We start from the raw sequence: 19,846 nt of genomic DNA on the forward strand, positions 1-19,846 counted from the left end.
TCTATTTAGCTCCTCTATTTTAGTAGGAGTCATCCTGTGAGTAGCCTTGTTAGGAAAACTAGCTCCTGGAATCAAATCTATCTGATGATTGATTTGCCTTACTGGTGGCAATCCATGCAGAACATTATCAGAGATAATATCTCCAAATTCCCCTAGTAAATTTGAAACTTCAAATGGTATTTCACTACTACCTTCTTTATCTTTCCTAGGGATCAAAGCATAGGACATACACTGATGTTTCATGCCATCTAAAAACTTCCTTCCATCAACAAGACAAATCCTAGCACTACTACATACCTTTTCACCTTCCTTTTTCATGGGCTTCAATTTGTGGCGAACTCCATCCTTTGTCAAAGAGTATGTGTTTGAATGTCCATCATGTATTGCATGTCTATCAAACTACCATGGTATACCCAACAATAGATGGCAAACATCCATCAAAATAAAATCACAGAGAACTTCATCATGGTAACGCCCAATTTTGAATTTTACTAAACATTGTTCACTTACCAGGACCTTATGATCATCTTTTACCCAAAAAATCCAATAGGACTAGGGATGTTTCTCCCTCTTGAGCTTCAGCTTAGAGACCATCTCTTTTGATACCAAGTTATCAGTGCTACCACCATCAATGATCACATCACAACATTTATCCTCACACTTGCATCTGGTACGAAACAAACTCCTCCATTGTCCTGGTTCATTTTCACCGCTTAGTATGACTCTTTCATTTACCATGATCTCTCCTCTTTCTGCATCCTCTGAATGTGATGATTATGCATCCTCATCCACATGAGCAACCCTAGCTTGGCCATCAGTTCTCCTATCTGTCCTTCCTTGTCATTGAGGGCATTCAAAGGCACGATGACCTTCTTCATTGCAATGGAAACAGGTACCATGAAAGCCTCCTCTTCCTTTTCCACATCCTCTACCTCTTCCTCTTTGATTTCCAAAGTCTTGATCATGGGAGCGGTTGAAACACTCATTCCTCTAGTTTTTGCTAGTACCCACATCTTCATTTTTCGTTTGGGTTTCATTGCAGCCTCCAGATGATCTACCGCTTCCCCTTCCTCCTTGATTGCGCCCTCTTTGTCTTCCTTCAAACCTTTTATTCAGCTTCTCTTCAACTTGTAGGGCAAACTGGTATGCCTCTTCAATGCTGGTCATTCTTACCAGACTTAATTCCTCCTGGATGGTAGGTCGCAACCCACTGATATAACGAGAAACCTTCTCCTTATTTGCTTCTGCATGCCTCGCTCTAATCAAGAGTCGATGAAACTCCTATGTATATTCTTTGACTGATCTTCCTGCTTGCTTTAATCCATGCATCTTCTTAAACAGATCAAGCTCGCAGTCCACATGAATGAACTGCTTCTTCAATTTGTCCACCATGCGATCCCATCTTGTGATCTTCTCCTTTCCTCTTCTAAGTCTTTCCAGTTGAACCTCTTGCCACCAAATTTTGGCATGGCCTTTTAGGTTGGCCTTTGCAAAATTAACCCTATCTGGGTCCCTTATATCCTCATACTCAAAGTATTCTTCCAGTTCATTGATCCAATCGATCAACTCATCTGGTCTCAGATATCTTGAAAATATACCCACTTCAATTGTAGGTCTTTTTCCAAACTTACTAATGGCCCTAAAAAGCCTTTCCTCTATAGGATTTAGAACTTCCTCGTCAACTTCCTCTTCTGGTCCCATTACTTCCTCTTCATTTTCATCCTCACTATTGTCACCTGCGGCAACATTTCCTCCTCTACGAAGCTCCTCTTGCAATGCTTGTACCTGCCTCTGGAGGGCTCTAACCTCCTCAGGATCAATAGCTCTAGCCCTTTTGCCACACTCTCTTTGTGGAGGCATCTTCTAACTCGAACCCACAACCACACAGTCCTAGTGCAAACTGCCTCACAGTCGGCGCTCTGTCTACACACTCAAGAAAACCTGCTCTGATACCACTTGATGGGAACACAACCCAAGAACAGAATGGAACCAACAGAAAGGGAAAATTATATTAATTGAGAAAATAAGGTAGTACAAATAGTTCAGAGAAAATAAACTTCAAAACATGCCCTAAGGGCTTACAATAACATAAATCTGGAGAATATTTCTCCTTTTAGCACCTCCTCTCAAACTCCACTCCGAACTACCTTTTACAATGCCAAAAATCTCCTTAAATAGACCTCAGAGGGTTAAGGACTAGGAGTACATTCTGGAAAGTGCTAGTAGGCATCCACCAATGAAATAGAAGGTTTCGGAATGTGCATTAGAAATCGGTACAAATCTAGAAGAATCCAGAAACGGGAATCAAACTTTCGGGAGGCATAACTTTTGAATCGTAGCTCCGATTGACGAATCGTTTACATTTTTGGAAAGCTCTCAAAGTGCTCTATAGCCCTTTGGACCAACTATGCTCATCCCCCATTTTTTGACCCTTTTTGAGGTCATTTAATGCCTCAAACCTGACTTTGAAGCATTCTTAGGAGGTCTCCAAAACCCAAAAAATTGCAATAACTTTCAAACCATGGGGCCTATTGACCTGATTCTTTTTTTTGGAATGCTCTAAATCATGATTACATTCATCTAGCCAATTCACACCTTCTAGTTCACCGAAATGATGGCCCAAATATATGCTCCTATTTTTTTGGGATTTTCAAATGCACTGATAGTTGAACTATGAGAGTTGCAACCTTTATTTGAGCCAAATGGGTATCCAAAAAATGTAAAGACATGAAACAGAAACTAAGTCTAAGTACATTGTTTTTGGGTGACACAGGATTGCCCTTATACCTCTGGATGCTCCTGCATCAAGCTTTAACAATGATTCCTTCATAGAATGTTTCTTTTTAGAAGAATTAGATAGAGAAGAAAAAGATGATGAAGAAGATGAAGAGGATGGAGATGAAGGTTCAGGAGGGTCACTACCATTTCCTACTCCTTTGCCTTTTCCATCTTTTTCTAAGGATTTAACTTCTTCTTTCTTCTTAGCCTTATTCGCCTTTCTTAATTTTTGTTCATGTCTCTCTTGGAGAAGAATGTTGACCAAAGCCTTTAATTCCACAAAAGATCTTTGGAATGCTTCTGCATCAAAATTAGGAACATGTTATTCAGATTCCATCTTTGATTGAGAAAAAATCCTTCTTTTTCCAATTTTTGGATTGAACTCTTCAAGTTCACCTTCTCCTTGCTTCAACTTCAACCTGGTTAACATTCACCACCTGCAATTTCTTGGTAAGAATAGGCTCTGATACCAAACCTGATCTATAAACTAGGATTTACAATTTTTTAACTTAATCCAAATTACATATTTAATTCCTGATCTAGGCAATAATTGCATGGTTATGTATCTTAAACCGTTGAAATTACAAGAAGATTTATGCTTTAAATACTCAAAATTAACAATGTGTTTAATAACATAAAATCAAGAACATAACTTAAAAAAATGAGAGAAATAAGAAAGAGATAGAAGAGATGCAAACAATTTGATAACAGAGTTGATCGGGTTAGGACTACGTCTTTGATGCAAGAGCATCCAGAGGTATAAGGGCAATCTTGTGTCACCCAAAAAAATGTACTTAGACTTAGTTTATGTTTCATGTGTTTTCATTTTTGGATACCCATATGGGTCAAATAAAGGTTCCAACTCTCATAGTTTCACTATCAGTGTGTTTGAAAATCTTGAAAAAATAGGAGCATGTAATTGGGTCATCATTTTGGTAAACTAGAAGGTGTGAATTGGCCAAATGAATGTAATTGTAATTTAGAGCATTCCAGAAAAAGAATCAGGTCAAAAGGCCCCATGGTTTGAAAGTTATTATAGTTTTTCAAGTTTTGGAGACCTCTTAAGAATGCTTCAAAGTCAGGTTAGGGGCATTAAATTACCTTGAAAAGGTCTTAAAAATGGGGGACAAGCAAAGCTTGTCCATAGGGCTATAGAGTGCTTCGAGAGCTTTCTGAAAATGTAAACGGTTCATCAATCGGAGCTACAGTTCAAAAGTTATGCCTCCCAGAAGTTTGTTTACCATTTTTGGATTCTTCTAGATTTGCACCGACTTCTAACGTAGCTTTTGGAACCTTCTATTTGGTCAGTGGATGCCTACTAGCACTTTCTAGAATGTACTCCTAGTCCTTAACCCTCTAGGGTCTATTTAAGGAGATTTCTGGCATTGTAAAAGGTAGTTCAGAGTGGAGTTTGAGAGGAGGTACTAAAAGGAGAAATTATCTCTAGATTTATGCTATTGTAATCCCTTAGGGCATGTTTTGAAGTTTATTTTCTCTGTACTATTTGTAATAGCTTATTTTCTTAGTTAATACAATTTCCCTTTTTTGTTGTGTCCATTCTATTCTTGGGTTGTGTCCCCATCAAGTGGTATCAGAGCTGGTTTTCTTGAGTGTGTAGATAGAGCGCCGACTGTGAGGAAGTTTGCACCAGGACTGTGGTTGTGGGTTTGAGTTAGGAGATGCCTCCACAGAGAGAGCATGGAAGAAGAGCCAGAGCTATTAATCCTAAGGAGGTTAGAGCCCTCCAAAGGTAGGTATAAGCATTGCAAGAGGAGCTCCGTAGAGGAGAAAATGTTGTTGGTGATGACAGTGAGAATGAAAATGAAGAAGAAGTTATGGGACCACAAGGGGAATTTGATGGGGAAGTTCTGAATCATGCAGAGGAAAAGCTTTTTAGGGACATTACTAAGTTTGGGAAAAGACCTACAATTGAAGTGGGTGTATTTTTAGGAAATCTGAAACTAGATGAGTTGATCGATTGGATCAATGAACTGGAAGAATACTTTGAGTATGAGGATATCAGGGACCCAGATAGGGTTAAGTTTACAAAGGCCAAACTAAAAGGCCATGCCAAAATCTGGTGGCAAGAGGTCCAATTGGAAAGAAACAGAAGAGGAAAGGAGAAGATCACAAGATGGGATCGCATGGTGGACAAATTGAAAAAGCAGTTCATTCCTATGGACTACGAGCTTGATTTGTTTAAGAAGATGCATGGGTTAAAGCAAGTAGGAAGATTAGTCCAAGAATATAAAAAGGAATTTTATCGACTCTTGATTAGAGAAAAACATGCAGAATCAAATAAGGAGAAGGTTACTTGTTATATCAGTGGGTTGCGACCTAGCATCCAGGAGGAATGAAGTTTGGTAAGAATGACCAGTGTTGAAGAGGCATACCAGTTTGCCCTACGAGTTGAAGAGAAGTTGAATAAAATATTTGAAGGAAGACAAAGAGGGTGTGGTCAAGGAGGAAGGGGAAGCGGTAGATCATCTGGAGTCCCCCATCAAGATAGATTGAGGGTCAAGGTGAGCACGAGGAAGAGTCAATACACCAGAGAGGACCCCCACTTGATAGACCTCCAAGACATATAGGAGATGACATCAGGCAATTGATCTGACTTGGGCTACCATTGTATATGGGTTCCACTAAGGGAACAGTAGTAGAGGCATGGTTGTAGAGCCTACATCAGTGCTTTGGATTATGACCCTATGCGAGTAATCTAAAGGCATGCCTAGTAGTTCATCAGTTGAGAGGGTATGCCTCCAATTGGTGGCATCAGGAGGAGATCATAAGTGGAGTGAGGATGGACACCCTCACATGGGAGTCTTTCTTAGAAAGATTCCAAGAGAGGTACTTGTTAGAGCATTTTTGACAAAAATAGATAGAGGAGTTTCATTCTCTTTATCAAAGAGGTCTTACAGTGGCTTAGTACAAGAGTAGGTTTCTTAAGCTCCTTCCTTATGTCGAATACATGAAGGATGAGAAAATATGGGTGCATCACTTTATTATGGGTTTGAATTTCTCACTTCAGGGCCTAGTTCAGATGGCCTTCCCTACCACCTTCAAACAGGTAGTGGAGATAGCACTAGTGGCTGAGGATACTCGAGGTAGGCAGGAGTCACGGGATCAGTCTTAGAACTGAAACTCTTCCCAGCAGAAACCCCCTTGGAAAGGGAATTAGAACTATACAGTAGGGTCCTCTAAGGGCCAATAGTCTCAACAGTAGTAACAGAAACTTTCTTAGGGTTATTAAGGCTCCAAGCTCAAGCAGTGGCAGTCACAAGGTCACAAGAAAGATCTAAAAGTATAGGCCCCATAGTCACAATCAGTGAAGACTTAGTAGTCTTCTAGGGGTGGTTACAGTGGATCCAGTAGGTTAGGAAGCCCACATCAATTTGAATCATAGGGTGCATGATCTTATACTCGGGGACCATGCTACACTTGTGGTGGCATCGGTCATATAGCTAGGGAGTGTCTGTAGGGACATGCATCTAGTGGTCAAAGTAGAGCTTTTTCAAAGCCGACAATTGGTGACATGGGTAGATCCCACAGAGTTTTTGCAGTGGTTGATAACTGCCAGGCTGAGCATCAGGCCATAGTTATTGAGGGTACAAGTATTATACAGGGCCATATGGTTGCAGTTTTATTTGATTCCAGAGCTACTGACTCTTTTATATCTCCATATGTGGTGGAGCATTGCGGACTAGTGGCAGTTAGACAAGATGTTAGTTGGGAAGTAGAGTTAGCCTCACGGGCAAGAGTGTCAGTTAGTTCCATGGTGCAGAGTTGTCAGATGCAGATTGGAGACATGTCCACTAGGACTGATCTATGTATTACCCCTCTAGGTTCTTATGATGTTGTTCTTGGCATGGATTGGCTTTATGCCCACAACGCTAAGATGGATTTTTGATAGAAGAAGGTGGAATGTGTGGATGATGATGGCATCTTTAGGGAGATCTTTGGAGTGAAGAGACTTGTATCCCTTCACATGATTTCTGCTATGCAACTTAGGCGGTACATGCGAAAGGGTTGTCAATTATTCACTATCACCATTAGTGACAAAGAGGAAGATTCAGAGGGGGAGCCATCCCTTGATGATTTTAAAATCTTGTAGGAGTTTGTAGATGTGTTTCCTTCAGAACTTCCTAGTATGCCTCCACCTCGAGCAACAGATTTTCACATAGACCTTATGCCTAGAGCTGAGCCAATTTTGAGAGCACCATACAAGATGACTACTCATGAGCTCAGTGAGCTAAAGGCTCTGTTGGAGGAACTCTTAGAGAAGGGGAATATTTGACCTGGTGTGTCACCTTGGGGTGCACTAGTGATCTTCGTCAAGAAAAAGGATGAATCACTTAGGTTGTGTATTGATTATCGACAATTGAACAAAGTGATCATCAAGAACTGATATCCTCTTCGCAGAATCAATGATCTATTTGATCAATTGCAAGGTGCTTGAGTATTTTCAAATATTGATCTAAAGTTAGGTTATCATTAGTTGAGTATTGTGGATAGTGATATCCCTAAGATAGCTTTTCATACTAGGTATTGCCACTACGAGTTCACCGTGGTACCCTTTGGTCTCACAAATGCTCCAGCTTTATTCATGAGCCTCATGAATGGAGTATTCCATACCTTTTTAGATAAGTTTGTGGCTATTTTTCTTGATGACATTCTAATTTATTCTCATGACAAGAAAGAGTATGAAGAACACCTGAGGTAGGTATTGCAGAAGCTGAGAGAGAATCAATTGTTTGGTAGCTTGCCAAAGTGTGCATTCTTCAGACTTGAGATACATTATTTGGGTCATGTCATATCAGGTGATGGAGTCTTAGTAGACCCATCAAAGATTAGGGCCATCATGGATTGGCCAGCACCCACCAGTGTTACTAAGGTGAGGAGCTTTATGGGGCTAGCAAGATATTACTGACGTTTCATTTTAGGATTCTCTAGATTGGCACACCCCATCACATCTCTTCAAAAAAAGGGGAAGAAGTATGAGTGGATAGAGAAGTGTGGTAGAGCTTTTCAAGAGCTTGAGAGAGCCCTCACAAGTGCACCGATTCTTGCAGTACCAGATCCTATTGTAGATTTTGTGGTGTGCACTGATGCATCCTTAGATGGTATAGGTGTAGTCCTTATGTAGGATGGACAACCTATTTCCTTTGAGTCTAGGAAGTTGAAGACTCATGAACTCAATTATCCTACTCACAACCTAGAACTTTCGGTAGTGGTTCATGCCTTGGTGAGATGGTGACACTTCCTTCTAGGTCATAGATTTGAGCTTCATTCCGATCACCAGAGTTTGTATTACATATTTTCACAGCCGAACCTTAATGCCAGGCAAAGAAGGTGGATGGAATTTCTGGGTGAGTACAATTGTGATGTTCATTACATCAAGGGAAAGGAGAATGTGGTTGTAGATGCCTTAAGTAGAAGGTTCCATGAGATTTCATCTATGACTACTTGCACTAACTTGAGAGAGCGGATCTTACAGCACTTACCAGTCGATGAGCTTTATGCAGAAGTGAGTTAATTAGTACATTCTCAAAGACCCTAGGAAGGGAAGTTTTTAGAGTATTCCTTGGAGTCTTATGAACTTTTGCATCATAGGGGATGTATGTATGTACCTTCCATTAGGGGTTTGCATGAGCTCATTGTACTTGAGGCTCACAGAGCACCTTATGCAGCGCACCCTAGTGTTAAGAAGTTGCATGCAGATTTGAGGTAGTTGTATCATTAGCCAAGCATGAGAGTGTAGATTGCTAGCATAGTTGGGAGATGCCTTGAGTGCTAGAGGGTGAAGGTGGAGCACCGTCATCCTGGTGGGCTTCTTGAGCCACATAAGATTATAGAGTGGAAATGGGATACTATATCTATGGATTTCATTATTTGTCTTCCTATGTCATCTCGCCGCCATGATGCCATTTTGGTGATAGTTGACATGTTGACCAACTTTGTCCATTTCTCACCTATGCATACTACATTTATAGCATGAGACATAGCTCAGGTGTTCCTATAGGAAATTGTCAAACTTGATGTTGTTCCCTGTAAGATCATCTCCAATAGAGACTCTTTGTTCACTTCTTCATTCTAGAGAGAGTTGCAGGTAGCTTTGGGCACTAGGCTCAATTTTAGTATAGCGTACCATCCTTAGACTGATGATCAGACTGAGCGAGTGAATAAGGTTTTGGAGGATATGCTACATATGTACGTGATAGACCATCAAGTCAAATGGGAGGAATACCTACATCTTGTCGAGTTTGCCTATAACAATGGGCACCAATTTTTGGAAAGGTCTTTTTAGTTGGAGTCCAACCAATGTAGAGTCTCTTCTCAGGATGAGAAGAGGGAGAGAGGGTAGGGTGTTATGGGCCCCTACCTATCAGCACAAAACTTGTATGAGTTTGGTATGTTAAAATGGAAGAATGAAAGTTCTTGGTTTATAGCCTCAATTGGGCATCTATTTTGGTGTTGTGCCTAACTTCTCCTATTAGAAGAATCCACCTTTCCCTAGTCTTGATTCATTATTAATCCTATTGTGTAAACCTTGTATGAATATGCATGTTTTCTTGTCTCTTGGTCATGCTTATTGTCACTTGATCAGATTCTATTCTCTCCACAATTCTTAGAAATGTGTTACAGAAATTGTTATGGAACCCTTGATGAGGGTCATGAAGGAAATTCAATTAAACTTTTGTAATTTGAGATTGAAATCCTATGTAATTTGTATTTCAAACTTTTTTGTAATGGCAACAACGTTGGGTTTTCTTCCTGGTTCTTTCCTGGCTAAGCCTTTGAATCAGGTTTGCCAATAAAAATGGTGATTGAGTATATTTGTTTATCATGTGATTTAATCGTAATTTTCAGTTACATGGATGCACATCAAAAATAAGATTATAGGATGATGGTTTAATTAAGAAAAAATTTCAACTTCCTTATATGTTAAATATGAAAAAACTATGTTAAGGAAAGAAAAATGGTTATGGTTGCTAGTTCAATTCAAGTTGTTTAAGATATCAATTAACCTTGTATTATTGTGTCACAATGATTAAATATTTTTTTTAAATCCATCCAAAAAAACATACACCTTGAAAAAAAAAAATACATTACTTTGTAAATCTACACTAAGAAAAAAATTTGACAAAAAAAATTTATATCCTAGAGCCAAATAGGCTCTGGAATTTGTATGGGAGAAACTAATTAAATGGCCTTTGGTAATAGAGATTCAAAATGATTCCTTAAATATCCTTTTTGCTTTTTTTTAAAAAAATTATATTGAAAATGAAAAAACAATAATAAAATAACCATCAAAAAAAAAAAAAAAAAAAAACATAATTAAATATCCTAAACTTACCTAATAAACTTTATGACTTAAATGTGTCACCATCTCCCCTTGGGCATTGCTCTTGGAATGATTTTTTAAAAACAATTTTATTGGAAAGTGTTTTGCAAAGTCTTTGGTCATCACATAGGATGATGTCACCCCCTATCCCCTCCACTGTTTTTTGCAGACCATGCTTAGGAGATTTAATTTTTTTTTAAAGTCTTTTTTTCCCCCCCCTTGAAACTTTGTCGCCACCTCACATAATGGTGGAGAGGGGGGGTGTCAGTGTACCTCTCTTGGACTATGCACTATCCTAGGTTACAAAAAAATCTAGAGTAGTAGTTAGGAAAATTCCAATATTTCAAATTGTAAGTTGATTCAAGTCTTCCAAAAAAATGCATTAGGAAGGTGAATCACTAGAGAATCCAAATGTGTCACCCTCTCAGATCAATCTATCCGTACATGATGTTTGAACATCAATTTTGCAGGGAAAACATTGTGTTTTATTGATTAAAAAGAAAAATCACATCTCAATGATCCTATCACCCACCTATGAGGGATATTTAGGAATTTACAATGGTCACAAAAAATTTTTAAACTAATTTGACCATTTGGAAATGATTTTACAATATTTGCAAAATGTTGTTTAAAAGTTGCTTGATAACTTTTTAGCAACAATGCAACTGATTATGCAACTTTGTAACTAATAACCAAACTTGGTTTCAAACCTATCAAAGTGATCCAAAAAGGACCAAAACATGTTAATAGATGAAAATAACATTCTATCCTAAGATTTTGGGCTATTAGACACCTTTCATAATAGTTGACCAAGGGCTTATATTTGTGCCAAAATTGGAACTAGGCCTTACAAGTGGGTCCAAATGTACATCCACTATTCCTAACCTATCCTAAAGGTTTTAGGACCTTGAAGAATTCCTTGAAGTGTATTAAGAAACTTAATTTTTTGAGGGTGCTCCTATACTAGCCAAGTTACTTGATAGAGAAGTGCATAATGACTCTGAAGTTGACAGACCCATTGTAGAAAGAAGAGCATGACCAAGATTGTCAAAGTATGTCTGAAGACATCACCCTACTGGACAAGTTATTAGAGACAAAGAAGCTAGATCAATGAAAAGGAATAGGCTAAGAAGTGATACATTTTTTTTAAGCATGCATAAGCCTAAGTGAGTGAAGGATGCATTAGAGAAAGAAGGCCTAAGTAAAGCCATGAAAGAAGAGATTGATTAGATTGAGAAGAAAAAAAATGGAATCTAGTACCCAAACTAGAGAATAAGAATGTTATTGGAATCAAGTGGGTGTATGTAAAAAAATTGGATGAGAATGGTGAAGTCACAAGGAATAAGGCAAGATTAGTTTGCAAGGGGTATGCATAAGAAGATTAAATTGACTATGGAGAGACATTTACCCCAGTTGTAAGATTGGAAGGAGTAAGAAATCTTCTTCCTTACTTTGAATAAAAAGGATTTAAATTTTATCAAATGTATGTGAAATCATAATTTCTAAATGATATACTAGAAGATGAGGTTTACATTGAACAACCAAAAGGATTTTTTGATCCAAACAACAAGAATATGGTATGTAGATTGTACAAAGATTTATATGGTTTGAAGCAAGCTCTAAGAGCTTGGTATGAGAGGCTTCACAACTATCTTGTAAAGATTGGTTTTGAGAAAACTTATGATAACAACTATCTATACTTGAAGATAGAAGGAGGTGAAGGGATTTTACTAGCTGAAATATTTGTTGATGATATCATATTTGGAGGACAAAATGCATTGTGTAAGACATTTTCAAATGAAATAAAGAAAGAATTTGAAATGTCTATGTTTGGAGTGATAAAGTTCTTTGTTGGATTGCAAGTATATTAGATGAAACATGGTATTTACACCACTCAATCCAAGTATGTGAAGGAAATATTAAAATTATTTAGTATGGAGGATTCAAAACTAGTTAGTACTCCTATGGTGATAGGATACAAACTATCCAAAATAGATGATTCTACTGAAGTAAATCAAACATTGTATAGGTCTATGATTGGTAAATTAGAATATGTATTCATAGAAAACCTAACATTGCATTAGCTATTGAGATTGTTTCAAGATTCTTTGCAAATCTTAAGGAGAACAATTTGATGGCTATTAAAAGGATAATGAGATACCTGAAAGGAACAAAAGACTATGGTCTATGCTACAAGAAGAATGATAAGTTTGAATTAAGAGCCTATACAGATACTAATTTGGCTAGAAATATTGATGAAAAAAGAAGTATAAGTGGTGAAGCATTTTTCTTAGGAAAAATATTAGTCTCATGTACCAGTAAGAAACAAAGTTGTATATCACAATCTACTACTAAAGCTAAATATGTGGTTGCTGCAATGAATTGTACAAATGTGGTATGGATCAAACAATTACTCAAAGAAATGAAGGAGGAAATTACTGAACCTATGATACTCTATTGTAACAATACAAGTGATATAAACATATCTAAGAACCTTGTGATGCATACAAAGTCAAAGAACATTGTAATGAAGTATCATTACTTGAGAGAGTTGGTTCAAGACAAAGAAATGAGAATGGAATATGTGAATATAAAGGAACAAATAGCTAATATATTCACAAAAGCTTTACCTAAGGATGCACATGAATATCTTAGAGGTAAATTAGGGTGATAACCCTATCCAAAGCACTGAAGAAGAAAGAATAGTACCCTACATCAACTAAGTTGAATGTTAGATTTAAATTTTTGATGTAGTGGATCTAAGTTTAGGAGCTAACTAAAGTAATGGAGGAGTTGAAATAGAATATTTACACTCACAAACAAGGTGATAGAGGGAGAACCTAAATTGATTATATTTGCAAATTGAGATGACAAGTCTTTTTCATTGTTGCCAAAGAGGGAGAGATAACCTAAAGAGGGAGATATAACATAGAAGTCAAAGGGACAAGATACATTGAAGGAGATTGACAAATATTACATTTTCCTATATAGAGGAAGGACAAATATTGATAGAGGGAGAGTTTCAAATGTATTAAGTCTCTTTTTGGTGTTGTTTTTGGGATTGGCTTGCCACCAACACCAAATAGGGAGATTGTTGATAAGAGATTATTTGAAGGATGGAACCTATCATGAAACAATCATTATTTTGTCAATGATATCAAACTTTCTACGTCATGGTAAGATAATTACATTTAATTTTAATGCTATCATTTGTTTGATTGATGAAGAGGATTTGAAAAGATAAGATTAACAAGAGTACCTAGAGAAAGGTTGAGTTATTTGGTGTATAAAAGGAGCACTAAGACCAAATAAGACATGGATGATATGATGTATTATTGATCTACTTAAGGCTAAAGTAAATGGTTACTTTGGCTAAGCTAAGAAGAAGAGTTTTCATAAAAAGTGTCTACAAATCATGTCTAAGAAAATAGTGTAAGCTGAGAAAACTTAGTTCAGGCCGAGCATAATTTAGTAAGTGTTGAGTGTCAAAAAATACAACAGGCATTGAGCATTAGTTAAATTTAGTATGTGTCGAGTGTTATGTAAATAAAATTGATGACCAAGCGAGGAAGACTTGGTAGATGTTGAGAAACCTAGTGTTGGATGAGCATCAGAAGACTATTATTGCTGAGTGAACAATGTGGACGCCGAGTGATAACAAAACAGGTTAAATCAAAGATTTGAAAAATTTGAGTTGACTAATTTGATTTCTTGAATTGTGTGAAGTGTGTGGAAGATAAGTATGATGAGTTGGTGGTACAAAATTTAAGATAAATAATTTTGAGGTGAATTCAAAGAGGATTGTAGAAGATTTTTTTAGAAGGGACTAAAATGGAAAGGTGGGTAGATTCATTAAATCTTATCTAACCCTAAAATGGACAATTGTGGTTAAGCAAAAAAAGACCTAAATTCTCTTTATAAGAGGATACAAGGCCAAAAGCAACTATTTTCATGTGTGAGAAACTAAGCAAGACAAGGACTCTAGGGTTTTGCTCCATATGGTGGCCAAGTAGAAGAGTCTACAATTGGCATACAATGAAAGAAGGATTAAGAGGATGAATGTTGAAGGGTAAAAAAGTTGTCATAGATGAAGAATATGAATGCTAAGCAGAATGGAGGATTGAACCAAAGATCTATAATTTGCAAGTGAGTTATGTTTTATTATTAGATCAAGTCCTACTATTACTTTCTAACAACTATATCAGTCTGGATAAATCCTTTGGATTAAGGTTGACCTAGTAGTCATTTGTAAATCCTTGAACTGGGTGACATTATAATAGAATGTTCTAAAGTACTCTAACAAGGCTCACTCCTAATAGGATGATTGAAATCATTTAACTAGGTCACATTTAATAATGTGCTTTGTAACCTTTAATATGGTTAGCCTTCAACAGGGCATCACTTCAGAAGAGTGAAAATTGGTAGCATATTACTAGTGGTTTTTCCCAAATTAGGTTTCCATGTAAAATCCTTGTGTCAAATTGTGTGAATGAGTTTGTGGTATTTTGTGCTTACATTACTGCAAATTTATTTTGACCTAGGATAGTGACCTACTAAGTTAAGGTAATGGATGTTCTAATGGATGTATACATGATATGGTTTTATGGAAATGAATATTTGAAGTATTGAAAAAGTTTTATTTGTATATTTGGACCTTGGATAACTGATTCATACCCACTAGTTATTCTAAAGAATTCCAACAATTGTGTGTATATTCCTTCTCTAGATCTAGTGTTTTCCTTTATTGGATATAGTGGAGTCATCCATCAAGGAAAGAGGTATTCATGTTATATAACTAAGAGGGGGGTTTAATCACTTATGTTCAATTATCCTATAGTCTCTTCAAACATTTTTAATACCATAAAATATCATAAACATTATTAGCAATCACCTGCTGTTATTAGCATGAATATTGATGATATTCCTTTGGGGAAGTATCCTAAGCATTTATGGAACATTTGGAAGATTGACATGTTGTATTTATGGCTGTATTTTTTATTGATGTCAACATCATATTATATCTATTAAGACCCTGATAGTAATAGACAAAGAATGAGGTCGTACAAATAGAGTATTGGTGATGAGGTCAATCAGAGTTGATGATATGTTCTATAGTGTATATGGATTATGGGGATAAGTGCACATATAGGAATTCAAAAATATGTGAAAGTTATTTGTGATTTACATAAGGTAGTATGTAGATAGAGTACCTGAGAAGTGTTTTCCAATGTTTGGATTATATCTCTTAATAGAGATAGAATCATGATGGGAAATGTTAGATAGTGACAATAGATAACCTAATGATGATGTCAGCAAGTGTGTGAGGTCTAAGGTCACACATTTAAAAAGTTGTGAAGATAGTGAGCCAGAAAAACTTTGTAATTGTGAAAAGATGCAATGAGTTATGTTATCTTAATAAGGTCCTATTATAATTAATTAGGAAAGCCTCAAGGCCAACTCAATTAATTAATTTGAGGATATGGCTTAAATTAAAGTTATTTTCCTTGTGATGAAGTATATATTGAAGTCAATTTATGAATATAATTCTAGCAAGTGATCAAAGGGATTATTGAGATGTAAAGTTAAAGATCTAGTATTGAGATTTGAAAGGTATTTGGTATGGTATTGGCATAGTAGGAGGAAATAGAAAGAGTTTGAGTTGCTAGGGATAAATTGCATTTCTATTATTCTAAAATGAATAATAAAAAGACTAGTTGGATAGTGAGTTTGGTAGTTTTTCCCTTGAAGCTGTTTTGACAATGGGTTCATCTATCTCCTAAAACTCCTAAAAAGGTTGGCACAACTGCTAACAGGGTTGGAATCTCCTAACATTGATTCAAAGTCTCCTAATAGGGATTGATATGTACTGAATGTATCTCATTGGCTCCTAATAGAGTCCATCCTCTTACAAGGAACTTATATATTAGTACATTATTTTGTGGGTACCATCGCCACTGGGATTTTCCCTCTGATTAAGGGTTCCCTAGTCAACATATTTGGTGTTATAGTGGATGTGTATGTGTATCTTCTTATAGTTTCTAATTTTATTGATCTCATTTTTAAGGTTCAATAAGGTTGATAAAATTTGTATTGATGAGATAACTAATTCACCCCTCTCCCCCTCCCCTGTCCCTCTTAGTTATCTTGATGGACTTTACTCTATAACAATTGGTATTAGATCTTCAAGTCCTTGAAGAAAAATTTTGACAACTTAAGGAGATCAATGTTATGTCATTTCAACAAAAGAAATTCCTAATTTTGATGAAGTTAACTATGACAGATGAAAAGACAATATGAAGACACATTTGCTATGCATGGGTCCAAGATATTGGTTGATGACAAAGAATAGAAAGAAAATTCTCGAAGAAAGAAAACTTGAAGAATATAGTGAAGCTAAAAGAGATCAATTCATGTGTAACATTCTTGCTAGATAAGCACTTTTGTCAACTCTACCTAAAAATGAATACAATCAGGTAAAATCCTTAGAAACATCTCATGGAATTTGGAAAGAATTGGAATCTACTTTTGAAGGTGGTAAGCCTGCAAGGAGAATCAGATTGCAAAATTGGATTTTTTTCAATAGGCTAAAATGATGGAAGATGAATATGTAAGAAGTTATATTGCTAGAATATTATTAAATTCTGCAGGAATCAAGTCCTATAATGGAACTAAATATGAAGATGAGATTATATGGAAGATCTTGAAAACCTTGACGCCACCATTCAAGGAGACAATGTAGATGATTGAGCAAGTGATACCTTGTACTAATAAATTTAACAGAGAAACTCTTTTGGAAGTAGTAGAAATAAGGTTGAAATAGTCTGGAGATTTTCCTAGAGTAGAAACTACTTTTAGTGCATTAAGTGTATGCCCTTCCTTGTCATGATGTTCAAAGCACCAGTGGAGATTATGCTAGTAGTAGTAGATCCAAATCTGAGGAAGATAGAAGGATTAAAGAATGAGTTACCTTGCTTGTGACGAAAGAACCAGATAGAAGGAAAATATTTAAATGTTGGACTTGTGATGAATTTGGTCATTATTCTTGTAAATGTCCTAAAAGAGTGAAAGAGTACAAAAAGAATTTCAAGTATAGAATTCCTAGAGAATGTTTGTATTCAAATGAAGATGATGACTCTAATCAAAGAGTTTGGACTGAAAGTGATGATGAGTTAGGATTTGTTGCTATAAAATAAGAAAATCTTAAAAAGAATTTAGAAAAGAGAAATCCCTAGTGTTACATGTTGAGAAGAAAAATGATTGGATCATAAATTTGTTAGTTCAAGAGCCATGATGGAGGAATTGGTAGAGTTTGTAATAATGTGGCTTGTCATATCAAGGGATTGTGATCTATTACTCTTGATGGGAAGACTAACATTGATGATGTTTACTTTGTTGATGTATTAAAACTTAATCTATTGAGTGTTGGATAGTTTACTGATAAGGGATGTCAGTTATAGTTCATAGGAAAGACATTCATTATTAATGAAAAATATGAACAAGAGTTCCTTTCCTAGTAAGACATTCACTACAATAGCAATATTCGAGATTGTTCATAAAAATTTGAATGGTCCCTCTAAGACAAGAGGATTCTATGGTGAAAGATACTTCATGATTAATGTTGGTGAATTACTAGGATGGTGTGGGTAGCTTTCCTTAGAGAAATTTTTTGAAGAATTTCAAAAGTTTAAGTTCTTTAAGAGTAGAGTTAAGAATGAGTTTGGATTGAAGATTAAATGTTTAAGATTTGATATAGGTGGAGAATTTAGCTCAAATGAGTTTAACACCTTTTGTGAAGTAAATGGTATCAAGAGTAAACTATTAGATCCTAAGACTCCTGAGTAAAATGGAATTACTAAGAGAAGAAATAGTTTTATGATAGAAAAAAAAAAAAAGAGCTATGATGTTTGAGAAATATGTATCAAAGATATTTTGGAGAGAAGAAATTAATATAGTAGTATATACATGTTACAAGCTAGAGTTGATGTTGCACTAAAAGATCAATGTGTTAATGCTCGATACAACCACTAGACTTATAAAACATAGCAGGTGGTTAAGCTATGTCATGAATGTCAAAGGGGAACATTGGCGATTAGTCCAAAAATCTCCCTTTAGCATTACTTAAGCAGATTCAAACCTATGATCAAGCTCTAATACCACTTGTTATAAGCTAGAATTTATGTTGCACCAAAAGATTGACCTATTAATGCTAAAAATAGCCACTAGACTTATAGAAAATAAGAGATAGTTAAGCCATGCCACAAATCTTGAAGGGGAACATTGGTAGTTAGTTTGACAATACAATGAACATAGTGCCAATCATAGAACATACAAATGAGACACCTTATGAAATTTAGTTTTGACAAACACTATTAGTGAAATATTTTCAAAATTTTTGGAAGAAACTGTTATATCAAGAGAGATTATGGCATTGGTAAGTTTGATATAAGAAGTGACTAACGTATGTTGTCAGGATCTACCATGGATAGAAAGAACAATTACATGAAAATATAACCAATCTCAAAAAATAATAAATTGTATAGAAGAGAACATAAGGCAAAAACATTTAATGTGGTTCACCCAATCCCTAGGCTACATCCACCAACAACAAGTCTAATATTATTATTATCCGTTGATTACAATCCATAATCACTTACAACTCAATACCACTACAAGAATCTACAATATCATCATACATTATGGAATTCCTAACCCTTGTTAGAAACTTACAATTAGAGCAATTGTTTTTTTGTCATGGATGTTAAACCTATTGATAAGTGATATTGCCACCTAATCTAAATATTGTATCTATTTGATTGATGAAGAGGACTCAAGAAATTGCTCATAACAATAACATCTAAAGAAAAGGTTGAGTTATTAAAAGGAAGTTACAATGGACATTCGATTAGATGGACTTTGATAAAGAAAATTAATTGTTTATTTCAAGAAAGTTAAGCCAAGCCAAGCAATAGAGTAAAAGAATAAGGAATGCCGATTGAGCTACAATTAGTGTTGAGAAAATCTAGTGTTGACTAAGTATTAGTATCAAATGAGCAAGATGGTTGATATCAGGCAAGATAGTTGATACCAAGCCAAAAGCTTTACAATGACCAAGTAAATTAGTGATGATTGAGTGCCAAAATTTAGAGATTGCCGAGTAACAATATGAGAGTGAATTTGAGGAAATAATGAGATTTAGCTGAATTAGTTGATTTATTGGTGGATGTAAATCATGTTGAAGATAATATTGATGAGTCAGATCATTAAATTCAAGAAGAGGAATAGATAAAGACCTGATATACTAATTATAGAGAAGTTTCTAAGGATAATCAAGAAGATAGAAAGATACAACAAACCACATCAAACTTGATTGTAACCCCTAAGATCTATAGTGATGATTAAAAATGATAAAGCAATAATTGCCTATTTAAAGAGGGAAAAAGCTAAAAAAAATGAAAGAGTGTGAGTACAAGGAGATGTAAGGGAGGCATATAGACAACGGTGGATCAAAAACACACAAGTGAGTGAATGCAAAGCTAAAGGAGATTGCTTACTTAGATGATGTTGATGTTGATAAGTGAATCTAAGTAGAATGTTTAAGTGTTGTTGAGAAGAGTGCATAGATTTCTTGAAGGGTTTCCAAGTGAATTGAGAACAAAGATGATGACAAAGAGTTTACCAGTGAGTCAAAACTTGAACTAAATAAAGATCTAAATTTCCAAAGTGAGT

This window comes from Cupressus sempervirens, chromosome 6 (genome assembly GCF_028749045.1).
Source record: "Cupressus sempervirens isolate cs-2001-9-10 chromosome 6, ASM2874904v1, whole genome shotgun sequence".
In the NCBI taxonomy this organism is placed as follows: domain Eukaryota; kingdom Viridiplantae; phylum Streptophyta; class Pinopsida; order Cupressales; family Cupressaceae; genus Cupressus; species Cupressus sempervirens.